Here is a 16,602-nt window from a genome sequence, read left to right as displayed (position 1 = left end):
CCTAATTAGAAAAAGTAGAACAAGTATCAAGTGATTCACTCTTTCTGCTGAAATTAGTGTAAAACACAAGTCACTTCTGTGAAACTTTTTGTTATTATATTTTTCAGCCTAAGTAGGTTAAGGTAGAGTCTTTGTTTTCTTTTAACATTAATTAACTCTTCACAAATTCTGCCCTCTCAAATATCTTATAGAATATGCAGCCTAAGCACCAAGGTGAATCCAAAGCAGTGATAACTGGTCATGGGTTAAAAATTTACTTGGGTTAATGAATAATATATGGCAAAGTAAAACTCATACCAGGGTAGAGAAACTTTTTTTTTTAAATAAATTTATTTATTTAAATTAGTTTCAAGTATACAGTATGTTGGTTAGACATTTATATTGTTCATAAAACAATTCCCCAATTGCTCCCTCCCTCCCCTGGCCCTCCACTTAGCCATCATATTAATGCTAACTGCATTCCCTGTGCCATGCTCCCTATCCTCATGCTCAACTATCAACTACTAATTTGTACTTCTTTAATCCTTCACCCAATTCTCCCAGTTCCCTAATCCACCTCCTCTCTGTCTGTCCACTATATTTGTGAGTCTGTTTTTGATTAGTTTGTTCTTTTTGTTCCTTAGATTCCACATATAAGTGAAAGAGAAACTTTTTTAATACAATGAAAATTCAAAAAAGAAGATAATTCTGACTAGGGAAAAAGATGGAAATCTTAGCAATATTTGGAGAAATGGGGGATAAAAGGAGGAAAAAGCAAGGGAGCCAGAATAAATATATACTTGAATCATTCCTTCCCTCAACCCCACAGGGCAGAGTCTATGCTGTAAATGAATATATGAAACACGTATAATGAACAAGCATTATATTTTTCTCAGGCTATGAACATCTTTCTCTTAAGCCTTCTTCATTACACATTTTCCTCATCAGAAGGGAATTATTTCTGTCTTGACAAGCATCAAAGATATCTCTGTTTTCAGTTATTCTTCAGTTACTCTGTGATAAATGAAGACAGTTTTCCATCTGTGAGCAAAGAAGATTGCAGTCATCTCATTTGAGTCTAATCTCCTAAGGCTCCAAAACCCAATGATATGGTTTAGCTTAGGTATAGCAAGCCTTTTCTTTATTCACAGATTTATCAGAATAATGTTTAAAATGTGGAAATGACATGACACTGAGGTCCAGTCTAATTTCATTTGACAGTTAAACATTTTATATATAAGTTAGGTCAAAGTAACCTACAGAGCACTTGCCACATGATGCTAATAATACCATTCTTCCTCTCCCCTGGGGGTATTTTCAAAGCAGTTATGTATGAAAGTACTTTCACAAGGATAAAGTACTATACAAATATGAGATCATGTTACTAGTCAAAAAGGATGCATTCCAGAAGTCAGGACTTGTTCTGAAAAGGTAAAATTTACAACTGAGTTTCCATTTTCCAACAAGTGATGGCAGAGTTCACACTTGCACGTAAACTCTTGCAAACATTTCATAAGAATTCAACACTGAGCCATAGAAAAGTAGAAAAAAGATCATGTAATACCAAGTAGATCTAATTTTCAAGTTGCGACTAGATCAAAGAGCAGTCTTTATAATGCTCTGAATCTATTGTTAAGGGGAAAAGCACTAATATCAGCCATAGCAGGTCACTCCTCCAGAGAACTCATGACTAGATAAAACTGGGCAAGGCAGTCTTCATCTCTTTGCTATATACACAAAAGCACTTAAAATTGAAACAGTACAATACATTCTTTCAGAAAATAAAGACTTCATTTAACACAGTTACTGAAAATGATATTACCAAGAGCATATTCTCTCCGTTGTGCTGTAACCATTTGGGGGGTGTGGGTGGGGGTTGGGGAGTAGCAGAGTGGGCAGAGTGAACTAAACAAAACAAAAGCTTTTCAAAGGGAAACAATGACCTAGCCAGATGTTTGATGGATTTATACTGCTCTCCAAAATATGACTGAAAGCTACTTCACTAGTTTATAATAATAATCAGACTGTGATATTATAAAGATGTACTTTCTTCATCTCCTTCCCAGTTTTACTGATACAATGAACATTTATTGAATACTTGATCCAGTACTGTGTACTGGAGATACAGATGAAGGCATGGAACTTCTAATCTAGTAGAGGAGTCAGACAAATTAACAAATTACAACGTTATTATAAATATAAAATAAATGTCATCTATTAAGCACTTGCATCTAACTTAATTCTTAATTTCTAAATAGAGATCTATTTGAACTAGGTCAGCTGCTGATGGTGATGAATCTATAAGTCTTTTTTTACTTTTCAAAATATTTTCGCTGTTATAATGGAATTTTATTTTTAAAAAACAACCCAGTCCCATATAGAGATGTGTTTTCCTTCTTTTACCGAAAAGAAAATCAACACTGAGAAATGAGTTAGAAGCATCAGAGCTAAGACCACAACTCAGAAATTCTGAGACTTTTTATTTCCTTTTCGCAATTAGAGGATAACACTCTAGTTTACATGCTAAAATCCTGTGCACTATTTGTCATTTTGTTTCACGTTTTTTGGCAAACTATGCATAGCAATAATACTGAAAAAGAAAAATCCTCACCCATTGTGACTAAAGCATGATTTTGCAGAAAAACCTATTCTAAGCTAAGAATTGCTTATTGTCAAATGAATTAATTTTTTTTCTGTTAGTACATGCCAAGAGAACTTACTACAGAAGAAAACAGACATAGTGTGAGGTCTGAAAGAATATATCAGATGCTTGTGTACCAATGATAATTACTGCCTAATCAAGGAAACTAACCTTTTCAACCTACTTACATCTTGCTGGCGGTATGTCTGAATTAGATAAAAATGGCATTACTTCCTTTGTGCCTGACACATGGTAAATGCTCACTAGATATTTGGAGGAGGAAAGGCAAAAAAAGCACTAGAAGGGAGAAAAATCTTATCAATAGGGTCATCAAGTTCTACTTTCCCAAAAATCAAACAAAAAACCCAACAACAATCACACACACACACACACACACACACACACTTAAATAGAAGCAGCACATGCATTTGAAACCAATACATTTAAAGACGACTCAACTCACATTTTAAAAGTTCTAACTCTAGATTTTGCCAATGTTACCTGTGTAGTCTTTGAGTACCTGCTCAGGGACTTTGCAGAGAAATAATTTATCCAAATGAGAGACAACACTCTGAGATGCAACCTTTATCACTTTTTAAAACTGAAAGAGCCTTACCTACTTATAGATGTCACCATTAACAAGTAAGTTTAACTCCTTATAGAAGCTGTTTATGGATTTTTAAGTTCCACCTATAGGTTGAAATAACCCATAAAGTAGTGAATGAAAATTAAATTGGAAGAAAAATTGGTGAATTAAAATTGGTGAATTTTTTTTTAATTGATGACAAAACATACGCAATGAGATCCAAGAAAAGCCTAGTGAGGAAATAGTTATTGAAAACTAAGTGAGGAATAGTTATTTCTGATTCATTGATTGCTTCAAGGTAAAAATTCAGGAAGGCCAAGTATGAGTAGGTCACTGGACTGAATGCTGAGGACCTCCAACCACTACACTTCTTGTGCCGAAGTAATTCCTCACTATACTCAAACCGGCCATTTCAAAATGCCTGTCATGCCTATAAATCTCATCTACAAGGGTCCTGCCCTCATCTTCCTGCTGGAGGAATAACTTACCTGGAGGCACTCAGCATAATCCTTTTCCTCTGAAGAGCCTACAGTGAGCACCCCAGCTAAGACTAGATCATCTAAGACTTAAGTAAAGACCTTGTCAAAATCTTTGCCTAAACAAAGCAAAAAAACTCTGACATAGAAGAAAATCAAACTATTTGTAACTGTAACAGAAAACAAAACACATAAGGAAAAGATGCTTTACAGATGTCACGAGGCAGTTGAAGTCATGAATAACAACACGAGTGATCAGAAACTGAATCCAAAGAAGGTAGAGAAACATGTAGAATAGAGAGAATGTTAGAAGTGGGGGTGGGGGTGGCACAGAAAGGACCTGCATCATTACAATGGCAGAGAATAGACTCTGTCACTAGGAACCTCAAAGAGATGCACTGATTACTTCCCATTTCTGTATCTCAGTCCATGTTTCCCCAGGTTCCCTTAAAGGCTAGCCACATGCTTAGGATTCCTGTCTTCAACCCTAAACTTAACCTAACTGAGGTAACTGAGTGGGTCTTTTTCCTCACATCAAAATAACCTAATGTCACCTCTTCTGTCTGTTCGCCTTAGTATCCACCCAAGGAATCAGTCTTAAAACCACAAATGAACAAAATTTCATGATATATAACACTGTAAAAACAATATTTTACTCTATCAAATATACTCTCAAAGAATTATATTAATTGAATGAAAAGTAAAAAATAAAAACCAAGCAAATTTTTGTCATGAATTTCAAGTCACTAAAAAAAGTGTAGTCTCCAAAAAAGAAAACATACTCTTCATTTGTAGACGTCTGTTCTATAGTTAATTCAAAAACAAAAACAAACATATGCTATGATTTCTCTCTTTCTTCCTAAGAACAAAGCAAATATAATTTATCCATGGCTTCTGTATTTTCTTTGTTGTGCTTGAAACCTTTTTTTTTTTTTTTTAACTTGAGGCTAAATAAATGTATTCGCAGATTATATCAATGTAACAGGAAAGAATGTATTCTTTCTCCACTTCATGGATCCCTCAACACCAAAAAGCCCAGTCATTTTCCTAGATTATTCTTACTTACATTTTATTTTCCTATAATAAAATATTAGGTATAGGCATACTTACAAAATCACACCCTACAGCTAAGAGGAAGGAAGATGAGTGAGAAGAGTTAAGAGAAGGTTGAAAGGGAGAAGAAGAAGGGATAGGATATAAAGGAGAGAACGAAAGGAAAAGGAGGCAACAGGGGAAGGAGAAAGGAGGAGGAGGACTCATGGTCACAAGTACACCCATGGAGCACTGCCACATCCTTATGCCCGGGGTTCACATCAGACCCGTGCCCAACCACTCTGGAGACAAAGCACGCTAGGGAGGAGAGCATCTAGACATCTCCATTTCACATTCAGTGATGTTGGTCACTGTTCTTAATGGCTGAAGGATGATGTTGATCGCTCTTAGTCACAGCCTCCTCTCATTTTGGTAAGAGCGTGTAGAAAACACGTTCCTAATTGTGCATCCTTCCCATGGGCCTTGGCATGTAACCACTACTGTCTTGGTACCTGTTTCTGAGTTCTTAGGATAATACTGTACTTTTGTCACACTTTCCCTCCAGAACTGAAACTTGACAAATTAATCCTCCTCACTGGCATACGCTGACCTAGACCTCAAAAAGAACACTTGTGAAAGCCCCAGATGTGTGCTATAAAATGCCATCTGACTCTCCATGGCCATGCCATATCCACAAGCCAAAACTCCCTGTTGATTCATTCTCAATCCCTGAGCTACTCTATTTCTTCAACAACGCCCAGAGGTAGCGTAAGGTAGCCTTCAACACCAGGCTTCTGTCCACCTGCTGGAACTCAACTGTTTACCCCACAGCTGAGGCAACTCCTCCAGCTCCTGCCTTCTCCTCTATCCATCCCGGCCAGTTCACAGACACGGATAAATGCTAAGCTAAGAGAAAAACTGGAACCAATAACTAAAATTCACTCATTTACCAAATATTTATTGAGTGTCAGGAATACCTCCAGACGGTAGTGACACAATGATGAACAGACATATATCTACTCTTGAGGAATTCATGTCCTATTTATCTGCATAGATAAACTAAAATCTGACCACATATAAAAGTAAATTCATTGTCATTTTACATTTTTTTTATACTTTTATACTTCCTGGAGATAGAACATTCCAAATTAGTTGGGCTTCATTAGAACAAGGATGCCGATGCTGAGGGCCTCACACCATGAAACTGGTACTCTGACTTTGCTAGTTTGAACGTAAAATCTTCACTTTCCATTATTAATTCTCGACACAGACATCTCTATACAGACAAGCAACTGGCTAATCCTGGGGGTCAGGAAGTGGTCTCAGTGGGCACTTCCCCTCCATGTAACAGACCTGTGAACCCCAATGTAGAAAGCCAAAAGGGCTTCCTACTACTTGAGTACTGTGAGAAGAATGATTGGATAGGAAACAACAAGGATTTATTTATTTACAGTAAACGACTCTCTTGAGCAACACAAAGGGAGGTCAGCTTATTCTAAATAAGACAGACGATAAAATAGCCATAGCACATATTAAGCCCACTGCATATAAATAAAGGTTTGTAATATATCTTTTGAAAAACTGCAACATTAGAGTTGATAGATTTAATAGAACTCAGTCTGTAAAATTCAGTATTACACAAACATATAAAGTGTGACTAGTGAGACTGTTGACACTGGTCAGCTCCCAAAGGTGTCACATATTAGGCCTATCTAAATAAGCCGTTACCTTCATGACTGCCAAAGCTACTCTGCTTCCAAATTTCTCACCTGGGAAAATGTTGCCAACTCTTCAAGTGACATCATATTTCTTCCCTTTATACAACTTCCTATATAGATCTCATTACCACATCTTGTCCATCTGACTTTCAAAACAGCTCTAGAATTTATTCCACTTCCTCCATTCCCACTGCCAGACATTAATAACCCTTTGCCTTGAAAACTGGACTCTCTTTACCTACACTGTTTACCCCAGTCCTTGCTTTACCTTTCGGCAAGCATAGCTCAAAAATGAAAATCTTTATTCTGCCACCCAACTATTAACCATGCTTCAATGTTTTCTTGGAAACTTCAAGATAAATTTTATACTCCTCCATAATTCAGCCCCTGCAAACACTCTAAACCCAACCATAGTCAACCATTACTTGATGTATGTACATTGCTTTCAACAGTTCCCAACTGCTGGGTTCAACTCCCTGAGTGACCAAAGTTACTGCAAAGTAGCTACAAATCTACAGGTGCACTGAGTATCTTCTATATACTAAACATGTACACAGAGACATACTATAATTCTTCAAAGGTATAAAAATGAACCCTTGAATATACCAAAGGCAATTAGATGTTATAATTCTGAATTCTTACAAATACAATGGACTAAAAATAATGTTTTTTACAAGGAAAAAGAGGCAATGATATTAATAGAAAAAATATTGAGATTGGGGAAAAATCACTTTTCAAAATTTAATATTTCTATAGCTCCTAGTAAATTAAGAGTGGGAAGGGCTTTCAAGTCACTTAGACAGCTACACTGCCCACGTGTCTTTACAATCCAGTTGTACTTAAATTAGAACCCACCTCCTATTAAGCATCAGTTTCCTTTTCTGTATTCTTTTCCCTTTAACTGGTTTGAAGGAAGTGGTGATAGTTTCCCAGATGCTTTAATTGTTATACATATTCAGTGGGAAAAGCCACTGTGCACACTAAAGGGAACAAAGGATGTTCCACCCTCTTGGCCAGCATTGCCTATCAGCCTTCTAAATCAGATAATGGAGAGGAAGCAGAGAGAAAGGAGCCTGGCACTGTAATGTTCAGAGCCTTTTGAAAGAGACATAACCATTTAATATCTTGGCATATGGCTAGGAGCACGGTAACCACTCTTTTAGTGAAAAGGCCTGGAGTCATCGATAAATTTAAATTTAAGACTTTAGAAGAACAAGCAAGAAACTATTCACAGGTTTATTTGTAAGTCCTGCAGGCACTAATAAGAGAATAAACTTCACGTCTGTTCAGTGTCAAAAAGAATCATAAGCCTTGACTGTTTTGTCTTGTTTATAAACATGTACAGGTGAGTGAGACATCAATAATACCATCTGAAGAAATAAAAGTCGGTTATATATGTAGAACAATGTTTCTAAAAATGAATTCTGAGAAAGGCTAGTTCTATGAAATATAAGAAGTGTTTTACACATGCACACGCACATACATTCAACAGAGTTCCATAGTCAAATAAGTTTGTAAAACATCTGGATAAATTTAAACAATGTTTTTACTGTGATATATCCCACATTTTTAATATATTATCATGTATTTAAATCTCCAAAAATGTATCATATTTCCTTATTTTATTTCACCAAGAAAATACTTTTTCATGGAGTATCTCCAGAGTTTTATTCATACTGCTCTCAAAAAATGAGATAGAGATGATTTCACGATTAACAGTTTCATCTCCAGATAATGAGCCTATTACTATAACTAAAGTCTTGACTGAAATGCAGATGGATATGACATGCAAGTAGTTATGAACATATTAAGTCAGGTTCATAAAAAAAGCCATGAAATCATTTTTATTTTTTTAAACTGAGCTGACAATATATATCAGTAAAGAACATTTTGTCATTAAGAAGGAAATAGAATTAAATTTGGAAAGACAGGCAAGCATGATAGAAACTAGATTTTGTTACAAGTCCCTTTGATTTAAGAAAAATTGCATGGAACATAAATGACATGCACATTTTTCTTAAAAAAAAAAAAAAAAAGTGCCTCCTCCCCATTAGAACAGGATAATTATCACCACATACATCAAAAGTATGGTGAGCACCAAGTTGCTTCTAAATCTAGATTTGTTTTAAATAAGGATATCCTCCATATTTATTTCTTTAATGATATTAATGATAATCATAATGACATTCTCAAAATGCAAACAAGAGCAAACCATTTGATGGCTTCTGCTCCCACTTATAGACCTACAGGCTCTCCATGAGCTGTCTCATACAGAAACTAGTGTTTTCTCTCTCCCTCTCTTTCTCGCTCTCTCTCCCCCATCACCTTACCACCTCCCACTTTCCCTCCCTCCATCCCTCATCCTCCATTCCATCCACATAAGACTTCTTGCTCTGCCTCAAATATGCCAGAGTCATTCTCATTTCGGGTCTTTACAGGAGCCCCTTTCCCAGAACCTTCACAGAGCTCAAGCACCTACCCATCAGTCAACCCTTTCAATGCTACTACTTCCAAAAGGCTGTCCTAGCTTGACTGCTGCCCTCTCCTCTTATCCTGTTTTATTTCCCTTCTAGTGATTATCAGTAGCTTAAATTTTAATTCACTTGTTTATTGTCGGTTTCTTTCACTAAAATGAGAAAAGGGCTCTTATCTTTCCTCTCCACTACTAAAACACATGGTTTTCAAATCTAGTTGTATATTAGTAATACATTAAAGTTTTAACATGCACAAATGTCTGGGCACTATGTATTTCTGATTTAAATAGTCTGAGATCAGATGTAGGCATTAGTGTTTCTTAAAAATGATCAGAGAGAAAGATGCCTGGAACATAATAGGTGAATAAATGAATGAGTTATTGATGTAAATGAAGACATCTACTTCCTATCAAACACATTTGCAGATCAGAACATATTTTGAATGCTGCATATAATATTTAGCATTTAATATCTAATGGTCAAGGTATGTGTAATTGTCATCTGTTCAATATTATACAGTGCAGTGACATTTTAGAAAGGCAGAGCTTTAAATTGCTCATTTTTTAGAAAAATAATTAAGTGTTCAGGTTTATGCCACCATAAAAAAAAAAAAAGAAGCTATTTTCCATGATTGTGTTGAATGATAATGGCTTTCAATTGTATGGTAACTAAACTTTCGTGATATATTAGTCAAGACTGTTATTTGAGCTACTTACATTTTGATTTTTATAATCAGATAATAAAATGAAATATTAACTTCCACAATAAAATTTTTAGAAGGCAGTTTGTGTTTTATTGCTCTGCACTAAAGTAAGCATGTCATGCCCTGCTATCCTTCCAAAAACAGCAGCCAAATGGTTTCCAATTAATCTCTTCCTCCAGCATCTCATCAGACAAGAGCACTGTCAAGGGTACTGTACACACCCTGACCTAACCAAAAAAAACAAAAGGCTCACCACTGACTTAATCAACATTAATAATTAAATCAATTTTCCTCTTAAGAAATCGGAATAAAGGTTTCACAGGTGGAAGCAGTTCTTACTGCCAAAGGGCTTTCCACAGTTTGACACATCCAAGAATCGATGCCAGAAAAAGTGATGAAAACCTTGGAATGCTTCTAGTAGTTTTCAGTTAGTAGAGAACATTTTTATTGCTTGAAAGTCAGTGTTAAAAAAACACAGAATTGTCTATGGTGCTCAATTGAGATTCATTAAAAGCTAAGACAAGTAGATATTGACATTTTGGGCTGTGATTAAAGATCTTTCTCCTTGAAAATTATTAGCAGTTCAGAGTAAAAGTGAACCCTGTTTTGGTCAGAAGACATTCTTTTTAGTCATGAGTGACATTGTTATAGGATCATAACTACAGAATCTGAGAATGAAGTAGGTAAAATCATCAAAGTAAACCAGTGAGTCACTAACTACAGGATGTCAAACAAAGAGAATTGGAGATCAAGAGGCAGCAGAGCATAATGCCAGTGAGAGAACAAAATTCTCCAACATGGAGTTCACATTCTGGTTACAAAATGTCAGCAAGTCTTGATAATTAAGATGTTGTTTGAGCAACTATAGTCATAAAATATAAAACAATCACAAAATAAACACCGACCCCCTCTACACTTAGCTAGCTTCCAACCTTTTCCCTAATCTATTACTTATTCTTTCCTCTCTGTGATAATGACTCATATATCACCTCGAACAATTCCTAAAGTTTACCAATGTATAAGCAATGTCTCAAATTGAGTTAACTTTTCTGTCTTAAGTATTCTTAATGTGATGTGAAAATCAAACTATTCTCCTTCTAAAATTATAAGCAAAAAGAACAATTGACTATTTTAGACCTGTCACTTCTCTTCAGAGAAATTAAAATTAATAGTAAATGGACATCATTTTTTAATTCACCTTGCTCTCATATCCATAACTATTAAGCCACCACTTTTATTCAAAAGAATACAATGACAGCATTTTCCATGAGATAAATTTGTTCACAACCCAATTAAAGGCTTTGATTTTGCAAGTTTTAGAAGTATGAAGGAAATAAGACAACAGGAAATGCATTTATTAACCTGCTAAAAGGAAAACATTCCAAAAGTTTAGTTTAGTTAGATAAATAAGTTGAGTTAGTAGATAATAGCTTATGGCAGTGATTTTACTCTCATTTTAAGGACTGTTAAACACAATCATAGCACCATTTATTTCTTCTTCATAGCATGTAATCACTCTGAAGTCTAATTAATTGTTTGCAATGATCTCAGTTTTGCATACCTTTACATCTCCAACATTTGGTGGGCTTTATCACCTATTCTCCTATTGCTTACCAATAGGAGAATCCTGATGAATAAAATTTACCAAGATATAAGGTTACAGAGAAGCCTCTGAATTTTGGTAAAATAAAAAGGATTTTCTCCATGTTCAGAACCATACTGTCCATGACCTAAGGTATAGCTAAAGAGTAGGAAATTCTGTTCCATCTTACAGTGTATCAGTAATGCGTAAGTTTATATGCATGAATGTAATGGTGTAAACATACAAAACTAAAAACTATAATTCATCACTGATATATATATATATATTTACTACAGTAACTTTATTGTATTTCATTTTATTTTAAATAGAAAGTGAAAATTCCCAGTTACTATTTAATAAAAAGGTTTGGTAAATATTTTACTTATAACTAGGAACGAATTTCTGAAAGCTTTGCAATTATAGCTACATTGTTTTGTAAATATCATTTTGAAATTATCTATGACAATGTCTTTTTTTTTAAGACTTATTTTAACTTTTTCGAAGTGGTTGTTACATGTATTTGAATATTACATGGACTAAAATTACTAATTAAAATTCTTATTTTAATATCTATGTTTAAAAAAGATTCCACAAATGGAAACAGAAAAATGATCTTTTTAAATAATATTTTAATAATGTTTAAAATGTCATAGAGCTATGCACTAATAGCACACAGTATTAAATGTATTCTAAATTTTAAAAATTTCATTACTGAAAGCAACGTATTGCTCTTACTTGGTCTAGAAAGTTACTATTCATCTGAATCCCTGACAAGGTCTTCATTATATTTTCTGTTCTTAGTGTGGGAGGTTTTTTTGGTGTCCAAGTGGTTCACAGCCTACACAGACATGTTAAGAAGTCCCCAGATTGCCTAAAATTATATGCAATATTAGGTGTGTATATACATATTTTGATCATATTTTCAAAGGGACCTATGTCCCCAAATGTTAAGGATTGCTGTTTAGCATTTATTGCTTCTCCAGTGCACAGGCTGATGTGAATTTGTGAGTGGCCTAAATATACACACACACCTTTTTTATTTTCCTTACTCACTATGAAGTTAATGCTTAATTACGTAAACTACAGTGTATCCGGATGAAGTTTCTTCCCAAGCGCTTGTATCATCCAAAGTTTACTTAATATGTCTTAGCCCCCAAAGCTCCAGGCTGAGCTTCTCATAGAATAGTCTGTGAAATACAAGGCCAACAGTTGATTCTTTTGGGCATTGAAAATTTGTAAGTGCAAGCACACATACACACACAACATCATGACTTAAAAGATCTTAAAAAATATTTTACTATTTCTGACTTAAATATTTTACTTTGTTATCTAGTACAGAGATAACAGTACCATAATAAGTAAAAGAGCCACAGACAAAAATTCCTTAGGGAATACCCTCATTGGCTCACCTTGCCCAGCAACAGTAATGGGCATTACATTACCCAAAGTCTAAGAGTCATTCTTATTTTTTGTGACAACAAAAATCTTATTGAAAGATCCAAACAAAAAAAAGAGCATAAGACCTATTTTTCAAAATCAAGTTTGACTGGGTATTTTGACAAGGAAGGATAGGAGGGAGGGAGGTTTTTTTGATGGGAAGAGAAAAGAAGGAAGGAGAAAGAAAAAATAATAATTTTTTTTTAATCCATGTGAATAAAAATATAAAAATAAGACCTATTTTTTAAAGAAGTTTGGCATTTTCTCAGGTTTACACAGTGGAAGAGATCTTTCACTACTGAATTTTTAAGCTGTGTTCTGTTTGTACTCTTTTTGATCTTTTATTGTATTTTATTTTTTTATGAAGTAGTTGCTTATTTTACTTTTGTTCATCAGCCTTTTATGTCAGTTTTTTTAATTGTCTTTTGGAGTGGGAAGTAGTGGGAAGGCCTATCTGTCAAGGTCCCTTTATTACAGACATAATTTTTCTTATTTAATAACTTCCTGATTCATGTGATGTTTGTTCCTGTGTATCCTTTTGAACTTTCACAAATGTGTGCTTGAATTAACTATCAGAGTAAGATTTAAAACTAAAATAATGTACTTTTAAAGTTTTTAAATAAACAAAACATGAAACTTATCATCTTATCCATTTTTAAGTGCCTAGCTCAGTGGTGTTAAGCACATACATTGTTGTGTAACCAATCTCCAGAACTCTCTTCATCTTGCAAAACCAAAACCCTGTACTCTATTAAACATCAGTTCCCCATTGCCAGCCCTCCAACCCTTGCAAGCTCTGACAAAAATAATTTATTGTCAATAGATGGGAAAGTATAGACTCCTCAAAGGAAATGAATGTCCTAAAATACATTTTACATTTCTTCAAAGTATTCACTACATAAAGGTCTTTCCTCAAATATGTGTTGGTCATTGACAATATCTCTTCATAATTAGCACAAAAACAGCATGTTGTTTTCCAGACATCAGTGGCACCTGTGCTTTGGGAGCTATTTCCAGTAATCTGGATGATTTCATGCAACCTGCCCACATTTTTGAAAAGCTAGTCCTTATTAATAACCTGAGATAACAACAGAGTGCCAGAAACTGCTTTGTGTGCTTTATAAATGTATTAGGTGTTTTATTTCTGACAACAAGCATATGAGTAAACACTAACATTACCATGATTTCACAGATGAGAAATTAAAGCGAACTAGCAGCCTATTTTTTATGAGTTCATTATATCAGAATTAAAAGTTTAAAGAGCTACCTTAGGCTGATGAGCATGTTGGTTTACATTTTTATGCTGCCAAGAAAGATTGTTTCTAGGGTCCAATGTGCTGCTTTTAGTTTGTGCACTTCTGATCTTGGCAATGGAGGGTGAGATGCTCATGGACTAAAGAACTACAGTCAAACCAATCTCTGTTGCACTGCTTGGACAACTCTGGACAAACTACATAAATACATTCTACCTGTAAAATGGGGATACCCTCACATGTCCTGCTTCATTAGGGGTGTGTGTGTGTGCGTGCGTGTGTGTGTGTATGAGAGAGAGAGAGAATATGCAGACAAGGACTTTGCTAATCACAAAGTGTTTTAGAAATGTGAGATAGAATCATGATTATTATGGGTACCCAAGAACACATGGAAGGCAGTATCAGGCAGATCCAGAGTATCTGGTTTAAGTATCAGTTGAGTGGCATTGTGGGTCAACTAACCTCTCTGTGTCTCATTTACATTTTATTTGTGAGGTTAAAAGAATACCATCATGTCTACGGCCATGCCACCCTGAACGTACCTGATCTCACCTGATCTCGGAAGCTAAGCAGCATCGGGCCTGGTTAGTACTTGGATGTGAGACCACCTAGGAATACCAGGTGCTGTAGGCGTTAAAAAAAAAAAAAAGAAAAAGAATATCATCACAACTCCTTGTGTGGATAAATGAATTAGTATTGAAGCACTTAGAATAGTGCCAGGCATACAGTGAATGCTTGGTAAATGTTAGCCTTCATTTTTTACTTAGTATTTCCTATTACTCAAATTGCAGTTTTTCTCATCCCTCCCAAGTCTTTTCCTAAAACAATTCATGTAAGAAGCCTAGCAAAACATTTTCACATAGTAAATACTCCAAGTATGTTAGTTTGATGCTATGCCCCTACTCATTTATACAATCCCGTGGATTTTGCAGGTTAATAGTATATAATAAGTCTTTGCACACAAAAGTAATCTGTCTCATGTTTCTGCCAAAACTCTAGCAATCAATCACAAAGGGGAAAAAAAGGTTTTATTTAATTGGTCTTCTGAAAGTATAAATACATTAAGTGTCATAAGTGTTAAATCAGTGTTGTCCTGTCTTGTGAATTACCAAAGTTCTTCACCTCTATTTTGGATTGTTTTTTTGGAGGTTCAATCTATAATTATTGTTAATTTTGGTATTTGTATACTTAATATTTTTCTATTTCAGCCCCTCAGTAATGATGCTGAAGATTGAAGGTATGCATTCATATTGAAATTTTACAGAAACATGAATTTAAATGTATTACATGTAGGGTGACCATGTAATTTATCATCCAAATTGGAATACTTTTGAGAGTAAAAAGAGAGTTAACTAGATACAATATCAGGGCAACTAGTACAAACTCAGATTATCCCTGGTCAGGAAGGATGCAATGTTATCCCAACTGAAAAGTTACGAGTAGTTGCTTTCCAGGTTATTCACAGTTACATTGAAAATGTGAACTGAAGTAGATGCCCAAATAAATACAATAGTGATTTTTAGCTAGTAGGTTACACAAGCTGTCTTCTTTTCACAAAGCCTTCATTTCTCCATGTGGAGCTTGGAATGTAGAAGCCATGAAGTAAATATTTGTTGAATAAATGAAGAAATAAATGCATGAAGTATATACAGAAATTCTCACATTAAAGAAGAATATGACATGACTACATCAAGTACACTTTGCTCCTGAAGTATGATAACCCCTGGGAGTCCAAATTCATATGACTAGGTCACATGATCCTAACAAAAACACCAGTTGTATACTATGAATGAGAACACATTCATGTAAATTTTTAATATAAATGTTTGGTCTTTTCTTTTTTCCTACTTATTGTGAGCATCTCTGGTTATGACCTCTAGAATCTGTGAAGTAAGAGCTCATGCTCCTCTGTTGCAAAGTGGACTTCAGCAAAAAAATGTAAAACACTCTATTTAAGAACATAGATTGAATAAATGATACACTATTGGAGATTTGGAAGACGTAATAAAGCCCACAACCCTCTAGGTACTCCTGAAATGCAGCATGGTATAAAGAGCACATGGTTTGGGGTCAGAAGTTTTATGCTGGAGTTCTAACTCTGCAATTCATGGCTTCAGGACCTGGAGCGATTCATAAGACCTTTCTCATATTTTTAGCTGGCAATATCAATAATTTTGTACCATTCCTTCCCCTTCATTCTGCCATAGTCAATCTTTTACGAAGTTTTATATTTTGTCCCTCAGTAGTTCTCTGCTTGTCACTCTTCTTTTCTATTTATATTAAAATTACCCTTCTCACTTTATATGTCTTAATACAAAGTATCTTATTAGTCTTCTTTTTTTAATCTTCCTCAAACTATATAATATATCCTCTGCATTATTTGTTTTTCAGAGTTAAATAGAACTTAAAAAAAAGAAATTCCTCTATACTCTAGCCAGTTTCTATGTAGAACAACTTCCCCCTTATTCACCTTCACTGTCAAATCTCACTCATTCCTTAAAAGAATGAGGCTGTACCAATGTACAGTTTTCAAGTTAAATCACTGAAGCATTTTTATTACTACTATTCTGTTAAATCAGGATTTTAGTGCTTGCCATCACCCAATGAGAAGTTAAGAAGCAATCTTTCTGTGGAAACTAAGAATAATCGTGTACAAAGTATAGAAATATTCAATTATGTGGCAACCTTCATATAACAAAACTTAGTTTAAAGATTTAAAAA

At 34.7% G+C, this 16,602-nt stretch overlaps 1 protein-coding gene and 1 pseudogene across 13 annotated transcripts in view; one reads left to right on the top strand and one right to left on the bottom strand.

Annotated features, from left to right (window-relative positions):
• GULP1 (GULP, engulfment adaptor PTB domain containing 1) overlaps window positions 1-16,602 on the bottom strand; it is a 206,306-nt gene that overhangs the window by 139,232 nt on the left and 50,472 nt on the right. Inside the window, exon 1 of one of the 13 annotated variants that reach the window (XM_015596412.2) lies at window positions 14,424-14,465. The exons of the other annotated variants lie outside the window; for them this stretch is intronic. The gene's annotated coding sequence lies outside the window, so the exon portion shown is untranslated. Of the gene's footprint in view, window positions 1-14,423; window positions 14,466-16,602 lie in introns of those variants that run through there. 13 annotated transcript variants of the gene reach the window in all.
• On the top strand, window positions 14,396-14,514 carry LOC112470516 (annotated as a pseudogene).

This window comes from Pteropus alecto, unplaced genomic scaffold (genome assembly GCF_000325575.1).
Source record: "Pteropus alecto unplaced genomic scaffold, ASM32557v1 scaffold3, whole genome shotgun sequence".
NCBI lineage: Eukaryota > Metazoa > Chordata > Mammalia > Chiroptera > Pteropodidae > Pteropus > Pteropus alecto.
The sequence above is the reverse complement of the archived record's forward strand: the minus strand, read 5'-3'. Positions and strand labels throughout refer to the sequence as shown.